The sequence below is a fragment of the Schistocerca nitens genome, chromosome 11, assembly GCF_023898315.1.
Source record: "Schistocerca nitens isolate TAMUIC-IGC-003100 chromosome 11, iqSchNite1.1, whole genome shotgun sequence".
Taxonomy (NCBI): Eukaryota; Metazoa; Arthropoda; class Insecta; order Orthoptera; family Acrididae; genus Schistocerca; species Schistocerca nitens.
This window is the reverse complement of record NC_064624.1, coordinates 173390443-173407208: the sequence shown is the minus strand read 5'-3', so window position 1 is coordinate 173407208 and position 16766 is coordinate 173390443. Positions and strand designations below refer to the sequence as shown.

The 16766-nt window shown below is 46.3% G+C and overlaps 1 protein-coding gene across 1 annotated transcript in view; it reads right to left on the bottom strand.

The window, feature by feature from the left end:
* Window positions 1-710: 710 nt before the first annotated feature.
* Window positions 711-16766, bottom strand: part of LOC126212749 (uncharacterized) — a 194605-nt gene continuing 178549 nt past the window's right edge. Inside the window, exon 10 of the mRNA XM_049940157.1 lies at window positions 711-847. The gene's annotated coding sequence lies outside the window, so the exon portion shown is untranslated. The remainder of the gene's footprint in view (window positions 848-16766) is intronic.

The following is a 16766-nucleotide window of genomic DNA, read 5'->3' as shown; positions in this document are numbered from 1 at the left end:
GCTATCTCTGAATCACGGGGTCCCGGGTTCGATTCCCTGCCGGGTTGGGGATTTTCTCTCCCCGGGGACTGGATGTTGGTGTTGTCCTCATTATTCGTGAAAGTGGCTAGACTCGAGTGTGTACAGACTGGGAATGTGTACAGGCACTGATGATTGCACTGTTGAATGCCCACAAATTAAACATCATCATCATCACCACCACCACCACCACCACCACCACCACCACCACCACCAACATTACCCTGCTCAGCTGACATTCATTGTACAAATAAGGGAAGCAGTAATGTTTTTGGCTACTTCCGTGTGTTTTAAACACCACAATTTTACAGTTACACAGTTACTTTAAAGTTTCTATAGAGAGGGAGAAATAAAACTTTGTTTACAGTCACAAAAGGTTCTCCCTCATCACACAGTTTACGGATAACCACACGTAATGCATCACTTCACCAAATACTGGTAAACAAATGAGCAAGGGCATAGCTAGCATTGTCCCTGACAACCAATTTTACCAGCAAAGGGAACCTATTGTTAACTTGCAGGTGCCGAGGACTGTTCAAATATCAAAATGAAACTAAGTCCTGTACACTCCGTACTGTAACGTGGATTATTCGTGAGAATGACCTACGTTCCACTGACGATGCACGTGCTGGCAAAAGGTGGTTGTGCTTTTTATAAACATATTACATTTTTAGAAAAATTGACTGTGCGTACCCCAATCTGTGATGTCCGGTGCCTATGCAGTGGCGTAACACAGCAGAGGCAAGGTGCAGCGCGGCCATCACAGTAGCACTTGCCGGACAGCGATATTTATGCCTCGGTGACGCCGCTCGAAGGTGTCGTGAACACCCTAGAGAAAACAGACGTACTACAATGTAAACACACGTGACGAATGAAGACTGTAAATCTTATATCTTAAGTTGAGCTTGCTGTGTTCAGACATATTGAATTACATATTTGAAGTTACGGGTTATTGATAACTGGATCCGATTTCAAAACTGATGTAAATAGTCTTTACAGCACCGCCCTGCTCGGAGACAAAGTCGAGAAGAATAAATTTGCACACGGTCGTGGTACAGAGTAGGCAGACTGAGAGAATGAAACAAAAAAAGACAACCGTACTGGAAGAAGAACAGTAAAAGGTAGCTCAGACCAGATCAAACTGACAGATCTGCCACTCAGTGTTCCCTGCTCATTGCGTTACAGTCGAGTCGCCGTACACATTCACGAAAGGGAAGTGCCACGACTTAAACTACAACTATTCTTCGAAAGTTATTTGCAGAGCTCTCACGGTTGCTGTCAATACAGACCTTTCTTGGAAATTCACTCACAATCCCAAATTTACCTTTGTCTTTCCTTTTGATGATACTTCCAAAAACATTAATAAATACAATACACGGAGTATTATTTTGATTTATCTTCATAAAAAAAACTAAAAATAAATTTTCCACAAAGGGACTTGACAGCACGACCCTCAAATTACCGTTCGGTACTCTTTCTGCCACATCGACGGCCACCTGGAAACTACACTAACATAAATGACAATCGCCTCACCCGATCCGGGCCAAAAATGCTATTCTTTCTAAATGCTTGACTATTTGGAGCTCCTACTTCTGGCCAAACCCTGCATATACCAGCAATTTGGACGAAACTGGTGGTCAGCTGGGGGCCAAACTGGTCACGTGGACACGGTTGCATACACGCCCCTCCCAGTTCCCTCCAAAACCACAAATCGTAGTTCTGTCACATCTCTCTCTAAGAACCTAGGAGCCACAGTTTGTAGGTAGTTGTCAGCTGGTGACGGCCACATGGAACCACTACAGGGCATATCTCCAATGTTTCTCAAGTCACAATGGTGCTCAAACGTCCATCACAGTGGCGTACGACAACACATTGGCAACTTTCGGAGACAAATACCCTCCTTGCCCAAAAGGGCCAACACACTCCCAATCTGAGTTTGAAATTGTTCGAGGCGTGTTAACAACTCGCCAGTCTACACGAGCACCACTGTCCCATTCACTGTCAGAGACACAGCTCGCTTTACTTGACTGCACTGAGAATGTACGTTTATTGTTACCTCCACTAATTAGGCATCTGTACGTAGCAGTATCCCATCATCAAATGCGTGCAGAAAATAGGTTTCCGATCACAAAAGATTTAATGACCCAAGTCGTGAAGATAGTGCAGAACTGTCTCAGGATGCCTCTCTACTCCCAACAAAACTCTGTAATTGCTTGGAGCAAGTTACACCAAATCTATAACACACTAGCAAACATGGCAATCCTTCGCAATTGCTAAATATGTATGTGAATTGCATATACTTCCTAAACGCCTTGCCCCTCCTCCTTTTTCGCATCTTCTCAGCCCCCTTTCCCTCCATTCATCTCCTCCTCCCCACTCCCTCTGTGCATAACCTCCCTCCCCCTCCCTCCCAATTTCTTTAAACTTTCTATGTGCATTTCCGTCTGGATAGTCAAACATAGCCTGTGTCCACCCGAATGTTCATTAGACTGTCAAGCTGATCTTTTTGTTACAAAAACATGTGACAGCAGAACTGTCAAACTGAACACAAATTTATTTTTTATTTTCTTTTTCATACAAAAAACACCACTACCAACCCCCCCCCCCCCCCCCACCCACCCTCACACACACTATACAGGATGGTCCATTGATAGTACTGGGCCAAATATCTCATGAAGTAAGTATAAAATGAAAAAACTACAAAGAACAAAAGTTGTCTAGCTTGAAGGGGGAAACCAGATGGCGTTATGGTTGACCCGCTAAATGGCACTGCCATAGGTCAAACGGATATCATATGCGTTTTTAAAAATAGGAACCCCCATTTTTTATTATATATTCGTGCAGTACGTAAAGAAATATGAATGTTTTAGTTGGACCACTTTTTTTGCTTTGTGATAGATGGCACTGTAATAGTCACAAACGTATAAGTACGTGGTATCACGTAACATTCCGCCAGTGCGGGCGGTATTTGCTTCGTGATACATTACCCTTGTTAAAATGGAACGTTCACCAATTGCGGAAAATGTCGATATTGTGTTGATGTATGGCTATTATGATCAAAATGCCCAACAGGCATGTGCTATGTATGCTGCTCGGTATCCTGGATGACATCATCCATGTGTCCGGACCGTTCGGCAGATAGTTACATTATTTAAACAAACAGGAAGTGTTCAGCCACATGTGAAATGTCAACCACGACCTGCAACAAATGATGATGCCCAAGTAGGTGTTTTAGCTGCTGTCATGGCTAATCCGCACATCATTAGCAGACAAATTGTGCGAGAATCGGGAATCTCAAAAACGTCGGAGTTGAGAATGCTACATCAACATTAATTGCACCCGTACCATATTTCTATACACCAGGAATTGCATGGTGACGACTTAGAATGTCATGTACAGTTTTTTTGGCACAAGATAAATTACGGGATGATGACAGATTTTTTGCACGCGTTCTATTTAGTGACGCAGCGTCATTCACCAACAGCGGTAACATAAACCGGCATAATATGCACTAATGGGCAACAGAAAATCCACGATTGCTGCGACAAGTGGAACATCAGTGACTGGCGGGTTAATGTATGGTGCGGCATTATGGGAGGAAGGACAATTGGCCCCCATTTTATTGATGGCAATCTAAATGGTGCAATGTATGCTGATTTCCTACGTAATGTTCTACTGATGTTACTACAAAATGTTTCACTGCAACACAGAATGGCGATGTACTTCCAACATGATGGCTGTCTGGCACATAGCTCGCGTGCGGTTGAAGCGGTATTGAATAGCATATTTCATGGCAGGTGGATTGGTCGTTGAAGCACCATACCGTGGCTCGCACATTCACTGGATCTGACGTCCCCCCGATTTCTTTCTGTGGGGAAAGTTGAAGGATATTTGCTTTCGTGATCCACTGACAACGCCTGACAACATGCGTCAGCTCATTGTCAATGCGTGTGCAAACATTACGGAAGGCAAACTACTCGCTTTTGAGAGGAATGTCGTTACACGTATTGCCATATGCATTGAGGTTGACGGACATCATTTGGAGCATTTATTGCATTAATGAAGTATTTACAGGTAATCATGCTGCAACAGCATGCATTCTCAGAAATGATAAGTTCACAGAAATGATAAGTTCACAAAGATACATGTATCACATTGGAACAACCGAAATAAAATGTTCAAAAGTACCTACATTTTGCATTTTAATTTAAAAAACCTACCTGTTACCAACTGTTCGTCTAAATTTGTGTCGTATGTTTGTGACTAAATGGTGCTATTCAATCTGTATACTGAGCAAGCAGTAAAGGAAACAAAAGAAAAGTTTGGAGTAGGTATTAAAATCCACGGAGAAGAAATAAAAACTTTGTGGTTCGCCGATGACATTGTAATTCTGTCAGAGACAGCAAAGAACCTGGAAGGGCAGTTGAACGGAATGCACAGTGTCCTGAAAGGAGGATATAAGATGAACATCAACAAAAGCAAAACGAGGATAATGGAATGTAGTCGAATTAATTCGGGTGATGTTGAGGGAATTAGATTAGGAAATGAGACGCTTAAAGTAGTAAAGGAGTTTTGCTATTTGGGGAGCAAAATAACTGACGATGGTCGAAGCAGAGAGGATATAAAATGTAGACTGGTAATGGCAAGGAAAGCGTTTCTGAAGGAGAGAAATTTGTTAATATCGAGTATAGATTTAAGTGTCAGGAAGTCGTTTCTGAAAGTATTCGTATGGAGTGTAGCCATGTACGGAAGTGAAACGTGGATGATAAATAGTTTAGACAAGAAGAGAATGGAAGCTTTCGTAATGTGGTGCTACAGAAGAATGCGGAAGATTAGATGGTTAGATCACATAACTAATGAGGAGGTATTGAATAGAATTGGGGAGAAGAGGATTTTGTGGCACAACTTGACTAGAAGAAGGGATCGGTTGGTAGGACATGTTCTGAGGCATCAAGGGATCACCAATTTAGTACTGGAGGGCAGCGTGGAGGGTAAAAATCATAGAGGGAGACCAAGAGATGAATACACTAAGCAGATTCAGAAGGATGTAGGTTGCCCTAAGTACTGGGAGATGAAGAAGCTTGCACAGGATAGAGTAACATGGAGAGCTGCATCAGACCAGCCTCAGGACTGAAGATCACAACAACAACAACAACAACAACATGTTTGTGACTATTACAGCACCATCTATCACAAACCAAAAAAGTGGTCCAACTAAAACATTGATATTTCTTTACGTGCTACACGAATATGTTCCTATTAAATATGTTCCTATTTAAAAAAACGCAGTTGATATCCGTTTGACCAATGGTAGTGCCATCTAGCGGGTCAACCATAGCGCCATCTGGTTTCCCCTTCAAGCTAGACAAGTTTCGTTCTTTATAGTTTTTTCGTTTGACACTTATTTTGTGAGATATTTGGTCCGATCACGATCAATGGACCACCCTTTATACATGCGTATCAGTGATCATCATTCATACATGAGGCAATTGATGAGTTTTACAAAGTATGAAAAATTACACTGTGGATACACACTCCTACCAACATTATGAGTAGGTGCGAAGATGGAAGAGAGCTACTTGCGAAGAACTATGAGGGCATGCTTTGAAAAGTAATGGTGCCAAAATTTTATTCTGTTCTCAATATCAGTTAAGGTATTACATGTCAAGCATATTACTCAGTTCGACTTTCGCACTTTGCGGATGCATGTTGAAACCTTCTACTCCGAGGGGACTCTGGATTGTAGCCTGTAACATGATGGTGTGAAATGTAACTATGTTGGTGCATGAGGAACTGTGTGCTGTAATCAAGTTTCTAACTGCAGGAGATTTTGTCCTCACACAAGCACCCTCTCCTACAGCACAAAAATCATACACTATGTGATCAAAAGTATCCGACACCTGGCTGAAAGTGACTTACAAGTTCGTGGTGCCCTCCATCGGTAATGCTGGAATTCAGTATGGTGTTGGCCTACCCTCAGCCTTGATGACAGCTTTCACACTCGCACGCATACGTTCAGTCAGGTGCTGGAAGGTTTCTTGGGGAATGGCAGACCATTCTTCACAGACTGCTGCACTGAGGAGAGGTATCGATGTCGGTCGGTGAGGCCCGGCACGAAGTCGGCATTTCGAAACATCCCAAAGGTGTTCTATAGGATTCAGGTCAGGACTCTGCGCAGGCCAGTCCATTAACGGGATGTTATTGTCGTATAACTACTCTGCCACAGGCCGTGCGTTACGAACAGGTACTCAATCGTGCTGAAAGACGCAATCACCATCCCCAAATTGCACTTCTACAATGGGAACAAAAAGGTGCGTAAAATATCAGTGTAGGCCTGTGCTTTGATAGTGCCACACAAAATAACAAGGTGTGCAACCCCCATCCATGAGAAACACGACCACACTATAACACTAAGGCCTCAGAATTTTACTGTTAGCACTACAGCCATTGGCAGATGACATTCACCGGGCATTCGCCATACTATCACACTGCCATCGGATTGCCACACGGTGTACCGTGATTCGTCACTCCACACAACATTTTTCCATTATTCAATGGTCCAATGTTTACACTCCTTACACCGAGCGAGGCGTCGTTCAGCATTTACCTGCGTGACGTGTCGCTTACGAGCAGCCGCTCGACCACAAAATCCAAGTTTTCTCACCTCCCACCTGACTGTCATAGTACTTGCAGTGGATCCTGATGCAGTTGGGAATTCCTGCGTAATGGTCTGGATAGATGTCTGCCTATTACACATTACAACCCTCTTCAACCGTCGGCGGTCGCTGTCAGACAACAGACTAGGTCAGCCTGTACGCTTTTGTGCTGTACGTGTCCCTCAAGTTTCCACTTCACTATCTCATTGGAAACAGTGGACTTAGGGATGTTTAGAAGTGTGGAAATCTTGCATACAGAAGTACGACACAAGTGACACCCGATCACGTGACCATATTCGAAGGCCGAGAGTTCCGCGGAGTGCCCCATTCTGCTCTCTCACGATGTCTGATGACTACTGAGGTTACTGATATGGAGTACCTAGCGGTAGGTGGCAGCACAAAGGACCTAATATGAAAAACGTATTTTTTTGCGGGCTGTCCGGATACTTTTGATCCCATAGTGTAGATGACACGCGAGTGCTGTGACATCTGCAACAATCCGACACCTCCGATTCACTGTCATTGATCATCCTCCATACAGTCCCGACTTGGCACCATCTGATTTTCATCTGTTTCCAGAACTTAAAGAACATCTTCACGGACTTCACTTTGATAGCGAAAAAGCAGTGAAAGCAGAGATGATGCGACTGTCAGCAAAGTCAAACAATCTCTCGAGGGGAAAAACGTGTTCACTGCCAGGGTGACTACATTAAGTAGTAAATATACATACACGAACATTGTTAGTAAAATTTGTTTTTTATAAAATAGATTTAAGAGTTTTTACATAAAAATTTGGAGGCATTATCTTTCAGCACTCCTTGGTATGTTGGAGAACACAACTACTGTGTTAATTTATTATTGGTTTTCGTATGGTGGGTCTTGTTAAACGATGGTGCAGCCTGCTAAACGAGGCAGCCAATCAGTAAGTCTGTGAGAGGAAGTACCTACTCGGGTGCAATGTGTGTACTCCGGGAATCACTGGTCTGGATTTAGAGTAGCGTATTGTCTCGGGAATAACAGATGGGAATTAACAATCACTGCACTGAGTTTGCAGACAAATGGATATTATAGTGTAGTTTTATTCTGATCTGTCATTGAGAACTGTCAATTTCTCATACTGAAATTCAGAACTCTGAGATCATATGTAGTTTTCTCAACTTTGACACGAAGAATCAAGTACACTCGTGCTCGAACAGTCCACGGGTATACTGCCGGTTCACAGTGTTCGACGGGCACAATATTTCGGCGATCAGACGTGTCGCCATCGTCAGGTGCGCTGACTGACTGAGCTCCTGAGGGCAGGCGGCCGATTTAAATCCCCTCTCCCCGCGGGCCGTTCTCTCTGCCGTCCGCGCCCACGTGCCGGCGGTCGCGAAGACGCGGGCGTCGGAATCTGTCGTAACGTCGATGTGCTTCCTACGTCCACCCTGGTCACCAGTTCGTACTTCTTGCTCAGAGTCTTCTTAATTACATTTGATGCTGGGTCCCAAGCCTTGCCGAGATAGTAGCCGCAATCTCAGTCAATAAGATCTTCCCTGGTGTGAATTTCGATAGTCTCCCTTATAACGCTGTGGCACTACACAAAGCTGGCGCTAATAGCATAGGCACATAGGGAAGACACACGACACGGATGTGTAAGTCCACAGTATCGGTGATAAGTTGAGAAAACTGTCCCGAAACACTTGTGCTACAAAACGCCACTGTTTCCTGTGCACGTACCCGACATCGATATCGGATACGATCACCGTACACACGTACACAGGCCGCACAACGGGTTGGCATACTCTGGATCAGGTGGTCGAGCAGCTGCTGGGGTATAGCCTCCCATTCTTGCACCGGTGCCTGTCGGAGCTCCTGAAGTGTCGTAGGGGTTTGAAGACGCGCAACGATACGTCGACCGAGAGCATCCCAGAGGTGCTAGATGGGGTTTAGGTCTGGAGAACAGGCAGGCCACTACATATCTTCTGTTTCAAGGTACTCCTCCACAATGGCAGCTCTGTGGGGCCGTACATTATCATCCATCAGGAGGAAGGTGGGACCCACTGCACCCCTGAAAAGGCGGACATACTGGTGCAAAATGACATCCTGATACACCTGACCTGTTACAGTTCCTCTGTCAAAGACAGGCAGGGGTCTTCGTGCACCAATCAGAATCCCATCCCACACCATCAAACCACGACCTCCATACAGGTCCCTTTCAAGGACAGTAAGGGGTCGGTATCTGGTTCCCAGTTCATGGCAGATGAAAACCCGGTGAGAATCACTGTTCAGACTATACCTGGACTCGTTCGTGAACATAACCAGGACCACTGTTCCAATGACCATGTACTGTGCTATTGACACTAGGCTTCACGGGCTCTCCTGTGACCAGGGGTCAGTGGAATGCACCTTCCAGGTCTCCGGGCAAATAAACCGTGTCTGTTCAGTCGTCTGTAAACTGTGTGTCTGGAGACAAGTGTTCCAGTGGCTGCGGTAAGTTCCAGAGGAAGGCTACCTGCAGTACTCCATCGGTGGGCACTGCTGGTGAGATATCGGTCTTTTTGTGGTGTTGTACACTGTGGACGTCCCGTACTGTAGCGCCTGGACACGTTTCCTGTCTGCTGGAATCGTTGCCATAATCTCGAGATCACACTTTGTTGCACGCGGAGGGCCCGTGCTACGACCTGCTGTGTTTGACCAGCCTCCAGTCGCCCTAGTATTCTACCCCTCATAACGTCATCAGTATTTGTTCTTTGAGTCATTTTCAGCACACAGTCACGATTAGCACGTCTGAAAACGTCTGCACACTTACTCGCTGCACCATACTTTGACATGCACACTGCGTATGTGGACTGCTGCCAGCGCCACCGTGCGACAACCGCAGGTCAAATGCACCGCACGGTCATACCCCGAGGTGATTTAAACCCGCAAACTGCCCACCAGTGTTGTTTTGCTATGTATCAGCATTATCCTTAATTTATGAGCACGACTGTGTTTACAATATAAGAAAAAGGTGGATTGTTGTTCACTGTGAAGATGACACGAGTTGCAGACAGTTAAAATAAAAAGACACTTAGACATTAGATTCAGCTTCACCAGGAAAGGAAACACACGTGCATTCATTCGCAAAGGCAAGCACGCACGACCGGCAGCTCGCACCTGAATGCAACTGTCGTGTACAACAGAAGCAGCAACTGGAGGGAGAGGAAAAGATCACAGGCTACACGTGGTCGGAGAGAAGAGTGCTGTCTGGCAGTGTGTTCAGGAACTAGACTGGCAACAGGTGCACTGTCGAGAGGCTGTGGGGCAGCGATCTAGGAAGGGGGACGAACAGAGCGAAAAAGGAGAAAGGTGGGTGAGTGCTTTGGCAGAGGGTTGTACACAAAGAGGGGGGGAGGTACGAGGACAGAGGGCAGAGGAAGTGGAGGGTGTGGGACAGTAGGTTACCGCAGTTGAGGCCAGGATAATTTCTGTAGCAGAGAGTGTGTTGTAAGATTAACTCCCTACTGCACAGTTCAGAAAAGCTGGTGGTGGGCACAGGAGGGGGGGAAGAATACAGATGGCTCAGGTAGTGAAGCAGCCATCGAAATCAAGTTGCTTGTCGTGCCTCACAGTGGTCTATGTTGCTCTCGGCCAGAGAGTGGAGGTGGCCGTTTGTCCTGGTGTACAGTTGATTGGTAGTCATACCAATATAAGAAGCTGTGCATTGATTGCAGCATACGGGGTATACGGCATGGTTGCTTAAGTAGCTAGCTCGGCCTCTGATGGGGTAGGATAAACCAGTGACAGGAATGGAAAGGAAAGTGCTTGGGGGGGGGGGGGGAGGGGGAGGGGAGGGGGGGGGGGGAAGATGGTTGGAGAGGTTTTGCACCTGGCTCCTCCACAGGGATATTATGCATGTGGTAAGTGGTTGGGATTAGGAGAGGGGTAGGAATGGATTGGGATGTTGTGGAGGTTGGGTGAGCAACGGAACACCACTTTAGTAGGGGTGGAAAGGATCTCAGGTAGTATGTCCTACGTTTCAGGGCACGAGCACTGGTAAAGGATGTGGTTCACCTGTTCCAGTCCACAGTGATATTGGCCGATGAAGGGGGCACTGCTTTGTGGCTAGTTCTCGGTGGTGGTGGGGGACTGGGGGTGTCAGGGGAAACGGCACGGGAGATCCCTTACGGACTATGTCTCGAGGATAGTGCCCGTCTCTCGAGGCCTCGGTGAGACCCTCAGCATAATGAGCAAGTGAGTAATCGTCACTGCAGATCTACATCTACAAACACATCCGTACTCCGCAAGCCACCTCACGGTGTGGCGGAGGGTACCTTGAGTACCTCTATCGGTTCTCCCTTCTATTCCAGTCTCGTATTGTTCGTGGAAAGAAAGATTGTCGGTATGCCTCTGTGTGGGCTCTAATCTCTCTAATTTTATCCTCACAGTCTCTTCGCGAGATATACGCAGGAGGGAGCAATATACTGCTCGACTGTTCGGTGAAGGTATGTTCTCGAAACTTCAACAAAAGCCCGTACCGAGCTACTGAGTGTCTCTCAGGCACTGCAGTCTCCCACTGGACTTTATCTATCATCTCCGTAACGCTTTCGCGATTACCAAATGATCCTGTAACGATGCGCGCTGCTCTCCGTCGGATCTTCTATATCACTTCTATCGACCCCATCTGGTACGGATCCTATACCGGTGAGCAATATTCGAGCAGCGGGCGAACAAGTGTATTGTAGCCTACTTCCATGGCGTCCCCAGGTGGCCAGGCTGTACGGGAGGGATTTTTGGATGTGAAAGGGATGACAGCTGTTGAAATGTACGTACTGTTGGCGGATGGTGGGTTTAATGTGGACAGAGGAGTCGATAATCAGAGAGGAAGGAGTCACTGCCCAGGAAGTTGGCACCCTCGGTTGATGAGGACCAGGTGAAGCGGATGGCAGAGAAGGTGTCGTGTACCAGCTCTGCTGTGATCACTGCATACCTTCTCATACTCGTATAACTACCGACCAGGCATCCACTAGTACGAAACCAAACAGTGGCCGCGAGAAAATTGGACCATCCTATGGCACAATATGCAGCTGAACATAACACGCACGATTTCAATGGCTGCTTCCCTACCCGAGCCCTTCGGATCCTTCCGTCCACCACTAGCTTTTCTTAACTGTGCACATGGGAGTTACCCTTATCACACACACTCTGCTCCCTAAATCATCTGGGCCCCAACCAACAGCAACCTGCTGTTCCCACATCCCCCACCCAACAGTTTCCGCCCCTCTGTTCTACCACCTCCTCCCTATTCTTGTCTCCCACCCTCTTTGTGTGCCGACCTCCGCCAATGCACCCACCCGTCTTCCCCTGCTCCTCTTCTCCTTTGCTCCGTTTTCCCCTCCTCCCTGCCCCATCACCTCCCGACGCTGCACCTGTCGGCAGTCTGGCCCTGCACGCTCCACCGGACAGCACTCTTCTCTCATGCCACCCGCACAATACTCGCACAAAACAAAAAAGGCTGACATCAAAATAAGTGTCCAAGGAATAGAAAATCAACTGGAATCACTCAACAGAGGAAAGTCCACTGGACCTGACGGGATACCAATTCGATTCTACACAGAGTACGCGAAAGAACTTGCCCCCCCTTCTAACAGCCGTGTACCACAAGTCTCTAGAGGAACAGAAGGTTCCAAATGATTGGAAAAGACCACAGGTAGTCCCAGTCTTCAAGTAGGGTCATCGAGCAGATGCACAAAACTATAGACCAATATCTCTGACGTTGATCTGTTGTAGAATTTTAGAACATGTTTTTTGCTCGCGTATCATGTCATTTCTGGAAACCCAGAATCTACTCTGTAGGAATCAACATGGATTCCGGAAACAGCGATCGTGTGAGACCCAACTCGCTTTATTTGTTCGTGAGTCCCGGAAAATATTAGATACAGGCTCCCAGGTAGATGCTATTTTCCTCGACTTCCGGAAGGCGTTCAATACAGTTCCGCACTGTCCCCTGATAAACAAAGTAAGAGCCTACAGAATATCAGACCAGCTGTGTGGCTGGATTGAAGAGTTTTTAGCAAACAGAACACAGCCTGTTGTTCTCAATGGAAAGACATCTACAGATGTTAATGTAACTCCTGGCGAGCCACAGGGGAGTTCTATGGGCCCATTGCTTTTCACAATATACAGGGCTATTACAAATGATTGAAGCGATTTCATAAATTCACTGTAGCTCCATTCATTGACATATGGTCACGACACACTACAGATACGTAGAAAAACTCATAAAGTTTTGTTCGGCTGAAGCCGCACTTCAGGTTTCTGCCGCCAGAGAGCTCGAGAGCGCAGTGAGACAAAATGACGACAGGAGACGAGAAAGCGTAGGTCGTGCTTGAAATGCACTCACATCAGTCAGCCATAACAGTGCAACGACACTTCAGGACGAAGTTCAACAAAGATCCACCAACTGCTAACACCATTCGGCGATGGTATGCGCAGTTTAAAGCTTCTGGATGCCTCTGTAAGGGGAAATCAACGGGTCGGCCTGCAGGGAGCGAAGAAACGGTTGAACGCGTGCGGGCAAGTTTCACGCGTAGCCCACGGAAGTCGACGAATAAAGCAAGCAGGGAGCTAAACGTACCACAGCCGACGGTTTGGAAAATCTTACGGAAAAGGCTAAAGCAGAAGCCTTACTGTTTACAATTGCTACAAGCCCTGACACCCGATGACAAAGTCAAACGCTTTGAATTTTTGGCGCGGTTGCAACAGCTCGTGGAAGAGGATGCGTTCAGTGCGAAACTTGTTTTCAGTGATGAAGCAACATTTTTTCTTAATGGTGAAGTGAACAGACACAACGTGCGAATCTCGGTGGTAGAGAATCCTCACGCATTCGTGCAGCAAATTCGCAATTCACCAAAAGTTAACGTGTTTTGTGCAATCTCACGGTTTAAAGTTTACGGCCCCTTTTTCTTCTGCGAAAAAAACGTTACAGGAACGTGTATCTGGACATGCTGGAAAATTGGCTCATGCCACAACTGGAGACCGAGAGCGCCGACTTCATCTTTCAACAGGATGGTGCTCCACCGCACTTCCATCACGATGTTCGGCATTTCTTAAACAAGAGATTGGAAAACCGATGGATCGGTCGTGGTGGAGATCATGATCAGCAATTCATGTCATGGCCTCCACGCTCTCCCGACTTAACCACATGCGATTTCTTTCTGTGGGGTTATGTGAAAGATTCAGTGTTTAAACCACCTCTATCAAGAAACGTGCCAGAACTGCGAGCTCGCATCAACGATGCTTTCGAACTCATTGATGGGGACATGCTGCGCCGAGTGTGGGGGGAACTTGATTATCGGCTTGATGTCTGCCGAATCACTAAAGTGGCACATATCGAACATTTGTGAATGCCTAAAAAAACTTTTTTTGTATGTGTGTGCAGAGCATTGTGAAAATATCTCAAATAATAAAGTTATTGTAGAGCTGTGAAATCGCTTCAATCATTTGTAATAACCCTGTATATAAATGACCTTGTAGATAGTGTCGGAAGTTCCGTGCGGCTTTTAGCAGATGATGCTATCGTATATAGAGAAGTTGCAGCATTAGAAAATTGCAGCGAAATGCAGGAAGATCTGCAGCGGATAGGCACTTGGTGCAGGGAGTGGCAACTGACCCTTAACATAGACAAATGTAACGTATTGCGAATACATAGAAAGAAGGATCCCTTATTGTACGATTATATGATAGCGGAACAAACACTGGTAGCAGTTACTTCTGTAAAATATCTGGGAGTATGCGTGCGGAACGATTTGAAGTGGAATGATCGTATAAAATTAATTGTTGGTAAGGCGGGTGCCAGGTTGAGATTCATTGGGAGAGTCCTTAGAAAATGTAGTCCATCAACAAAGGAGGTGACTTACAAAACACTCGTTCAATTTATATTTGAGTATTGCTCATCAGTGTGGGATCCGTACCAGGTCGAGTTGACAGAGGAGGTACAAAAGATCCGAAGAAGAGTGGCGCGTTTCGTCACAGGGTTATTTGGTAAGCGTGATAGCGTTACGGAGATGTTTAATAAACTCAAGTGCAGACTCTGCAAGAGAGGCGCTCTGCATCGCGGTGTAGCTTGCTCGCCAGGTTTCGAGAGGGTGCGTTTCTGGATGAGGTATCGAATATATTGCTTCCCCCTACTTATACCTCCCGAGGAGATCACGAATGTAAAATTAGAGAGATTCGAGCGCGCACGGAGGCTTTCAGACAGTCGTTCTTCCTGCGAACCGTACGCCACTGGAACCGGAAAGGGAGGTAATGACAGTGGGACGTAAAGTGCCCTCCGTCACACACCATTGGGTGGCTTGCGGAGTATAAATGTAGATGTAGATGTAGACCCTGTTATCGCTTCCCCTTCTCCAGCTACTCCTGACTGCTGCTTCTGTTCTACATGACAGCTGTATTCTGGTCAGAACTGCTGGTCACGTGTACACGAGGTGTGCTTGCTCGTGTCAATCAATGCGTGTGTGTTTCTTTTTCTGAGAAAGGCTCTGGCCGAAAGCTGATGAGTAGGTGTCATTTCCTTGTGCCTCTCTGCAACTCAAAGTGTCATCTTTACTGTGAGTAGCAACCTACCTCCTTATACTATTCATATTCCAATGAGGAGTTTCCGCTGTTTGAGAATCACGTATTTGTTGTACCGAGAGTACTGTGTTGGCTTCAGAGAATACATAGCACATATTTACGAGAAGTGTCAGTATACGTGTTCGAGGGAGATACATTTTAACATTAACGAAAATTCCAGGACAGAACAACATACAAAATAACAGAAAAGCAACCACTCACACAAAGCTGATAGACGTGTGGTGCATAACAGAATATAGTATGTATGAGGGTGAGTCAAATGGAAACCTTAAATTTGTAATAACAAATCTAAATTTCGCACCGTTATCCTGTAAGTTGGTAAGCGTGCTACAAACGGCATGCAGAATGGCCTGTGGGTGGCAGCATAGTGCAGATGCACACATACTGTCGCAGTATCAGTATAATGGTGGCCGCTCCACTTGCGAATCGCGCCAGGGAAGAGCAGCGTTCTGTATTTCGGTTTTTGCATAGTGAAGGTGTGAAACGTATTGAAATTCATCGACGAATGAAGGTTCAGTACGGTGATACACATTTGTCACAGCAGCAAATCTACGAATGGAGTAGGAAGTTCGCAAATGGTGTGACTTCGGTGGAAGATGGTCCTCGTCCAGGTCAGGCACAAATAGTTGCGACTCCACAGAACATTGCAACAGTTGAAGCCACAGTGAAGGAAATCCGCCGAGTGACACTGAATGACATTGCAGCATGTTTAACAGATTAGTCACGGGTCAGCACACCACATTGTGCACGATGTGCTCCAGTTTCACAAAGTGTCTGCAAGGTGGGTGCCACGGCAGCTGACTCCTGGAATGAGAGAACGACGTGTCGATGCTCGTGAAGAACTTCTTCGGCGCTTTGAACGAGAAGGTTATGGTTTCCTTGCAAGAATCATTACTGGGGACGAAACCTGGGTTCACTTCCACCAACCGGAAACGAAGAGAGCGAGCAAGGAATGGCGCCATTCCTCATCACCAAAACCAAAGAAGTTTCGAACAGAACCATCAGCAGGGAAGGTTATGCTCCTCTCTTTTGGGACGAAAAAGGTGACATTTTGGAGCATTGCATGCCTAGAGGGACCACTGTCACCAGTGCATCGTACACAGATCTCATAAAAAATCATCTGCAGCCTGCAATCAAATCAAAAAGACATGGATTGCAGTCAGCAGGTGTCCTTTTGCAACATGACAATGCAAGGCCCCACACTGCCCGTACAACGGTTGCAACAATCACAGACTTGCATTTTGAACGTCCTCCTCATCCACCATACTCACCAGACCTTGCCCCAAGTGATTTCCATATCTTTGGAGCACTCAAAGTGTGTTTGAGGTTTACGGGCGCTAAACAGCGGGGTCATCAGCGCCCAAACGCATAAAAACAGGAACACAGGCAGTGAAGGGACGAAGACTGACAGCGAACAAGATGGATATGGATGGATGTGGTGTTAAGGGCGCTCAACAGTGTAGTCTTTAGCGCCCGAACGAAAACAACAACGGACGA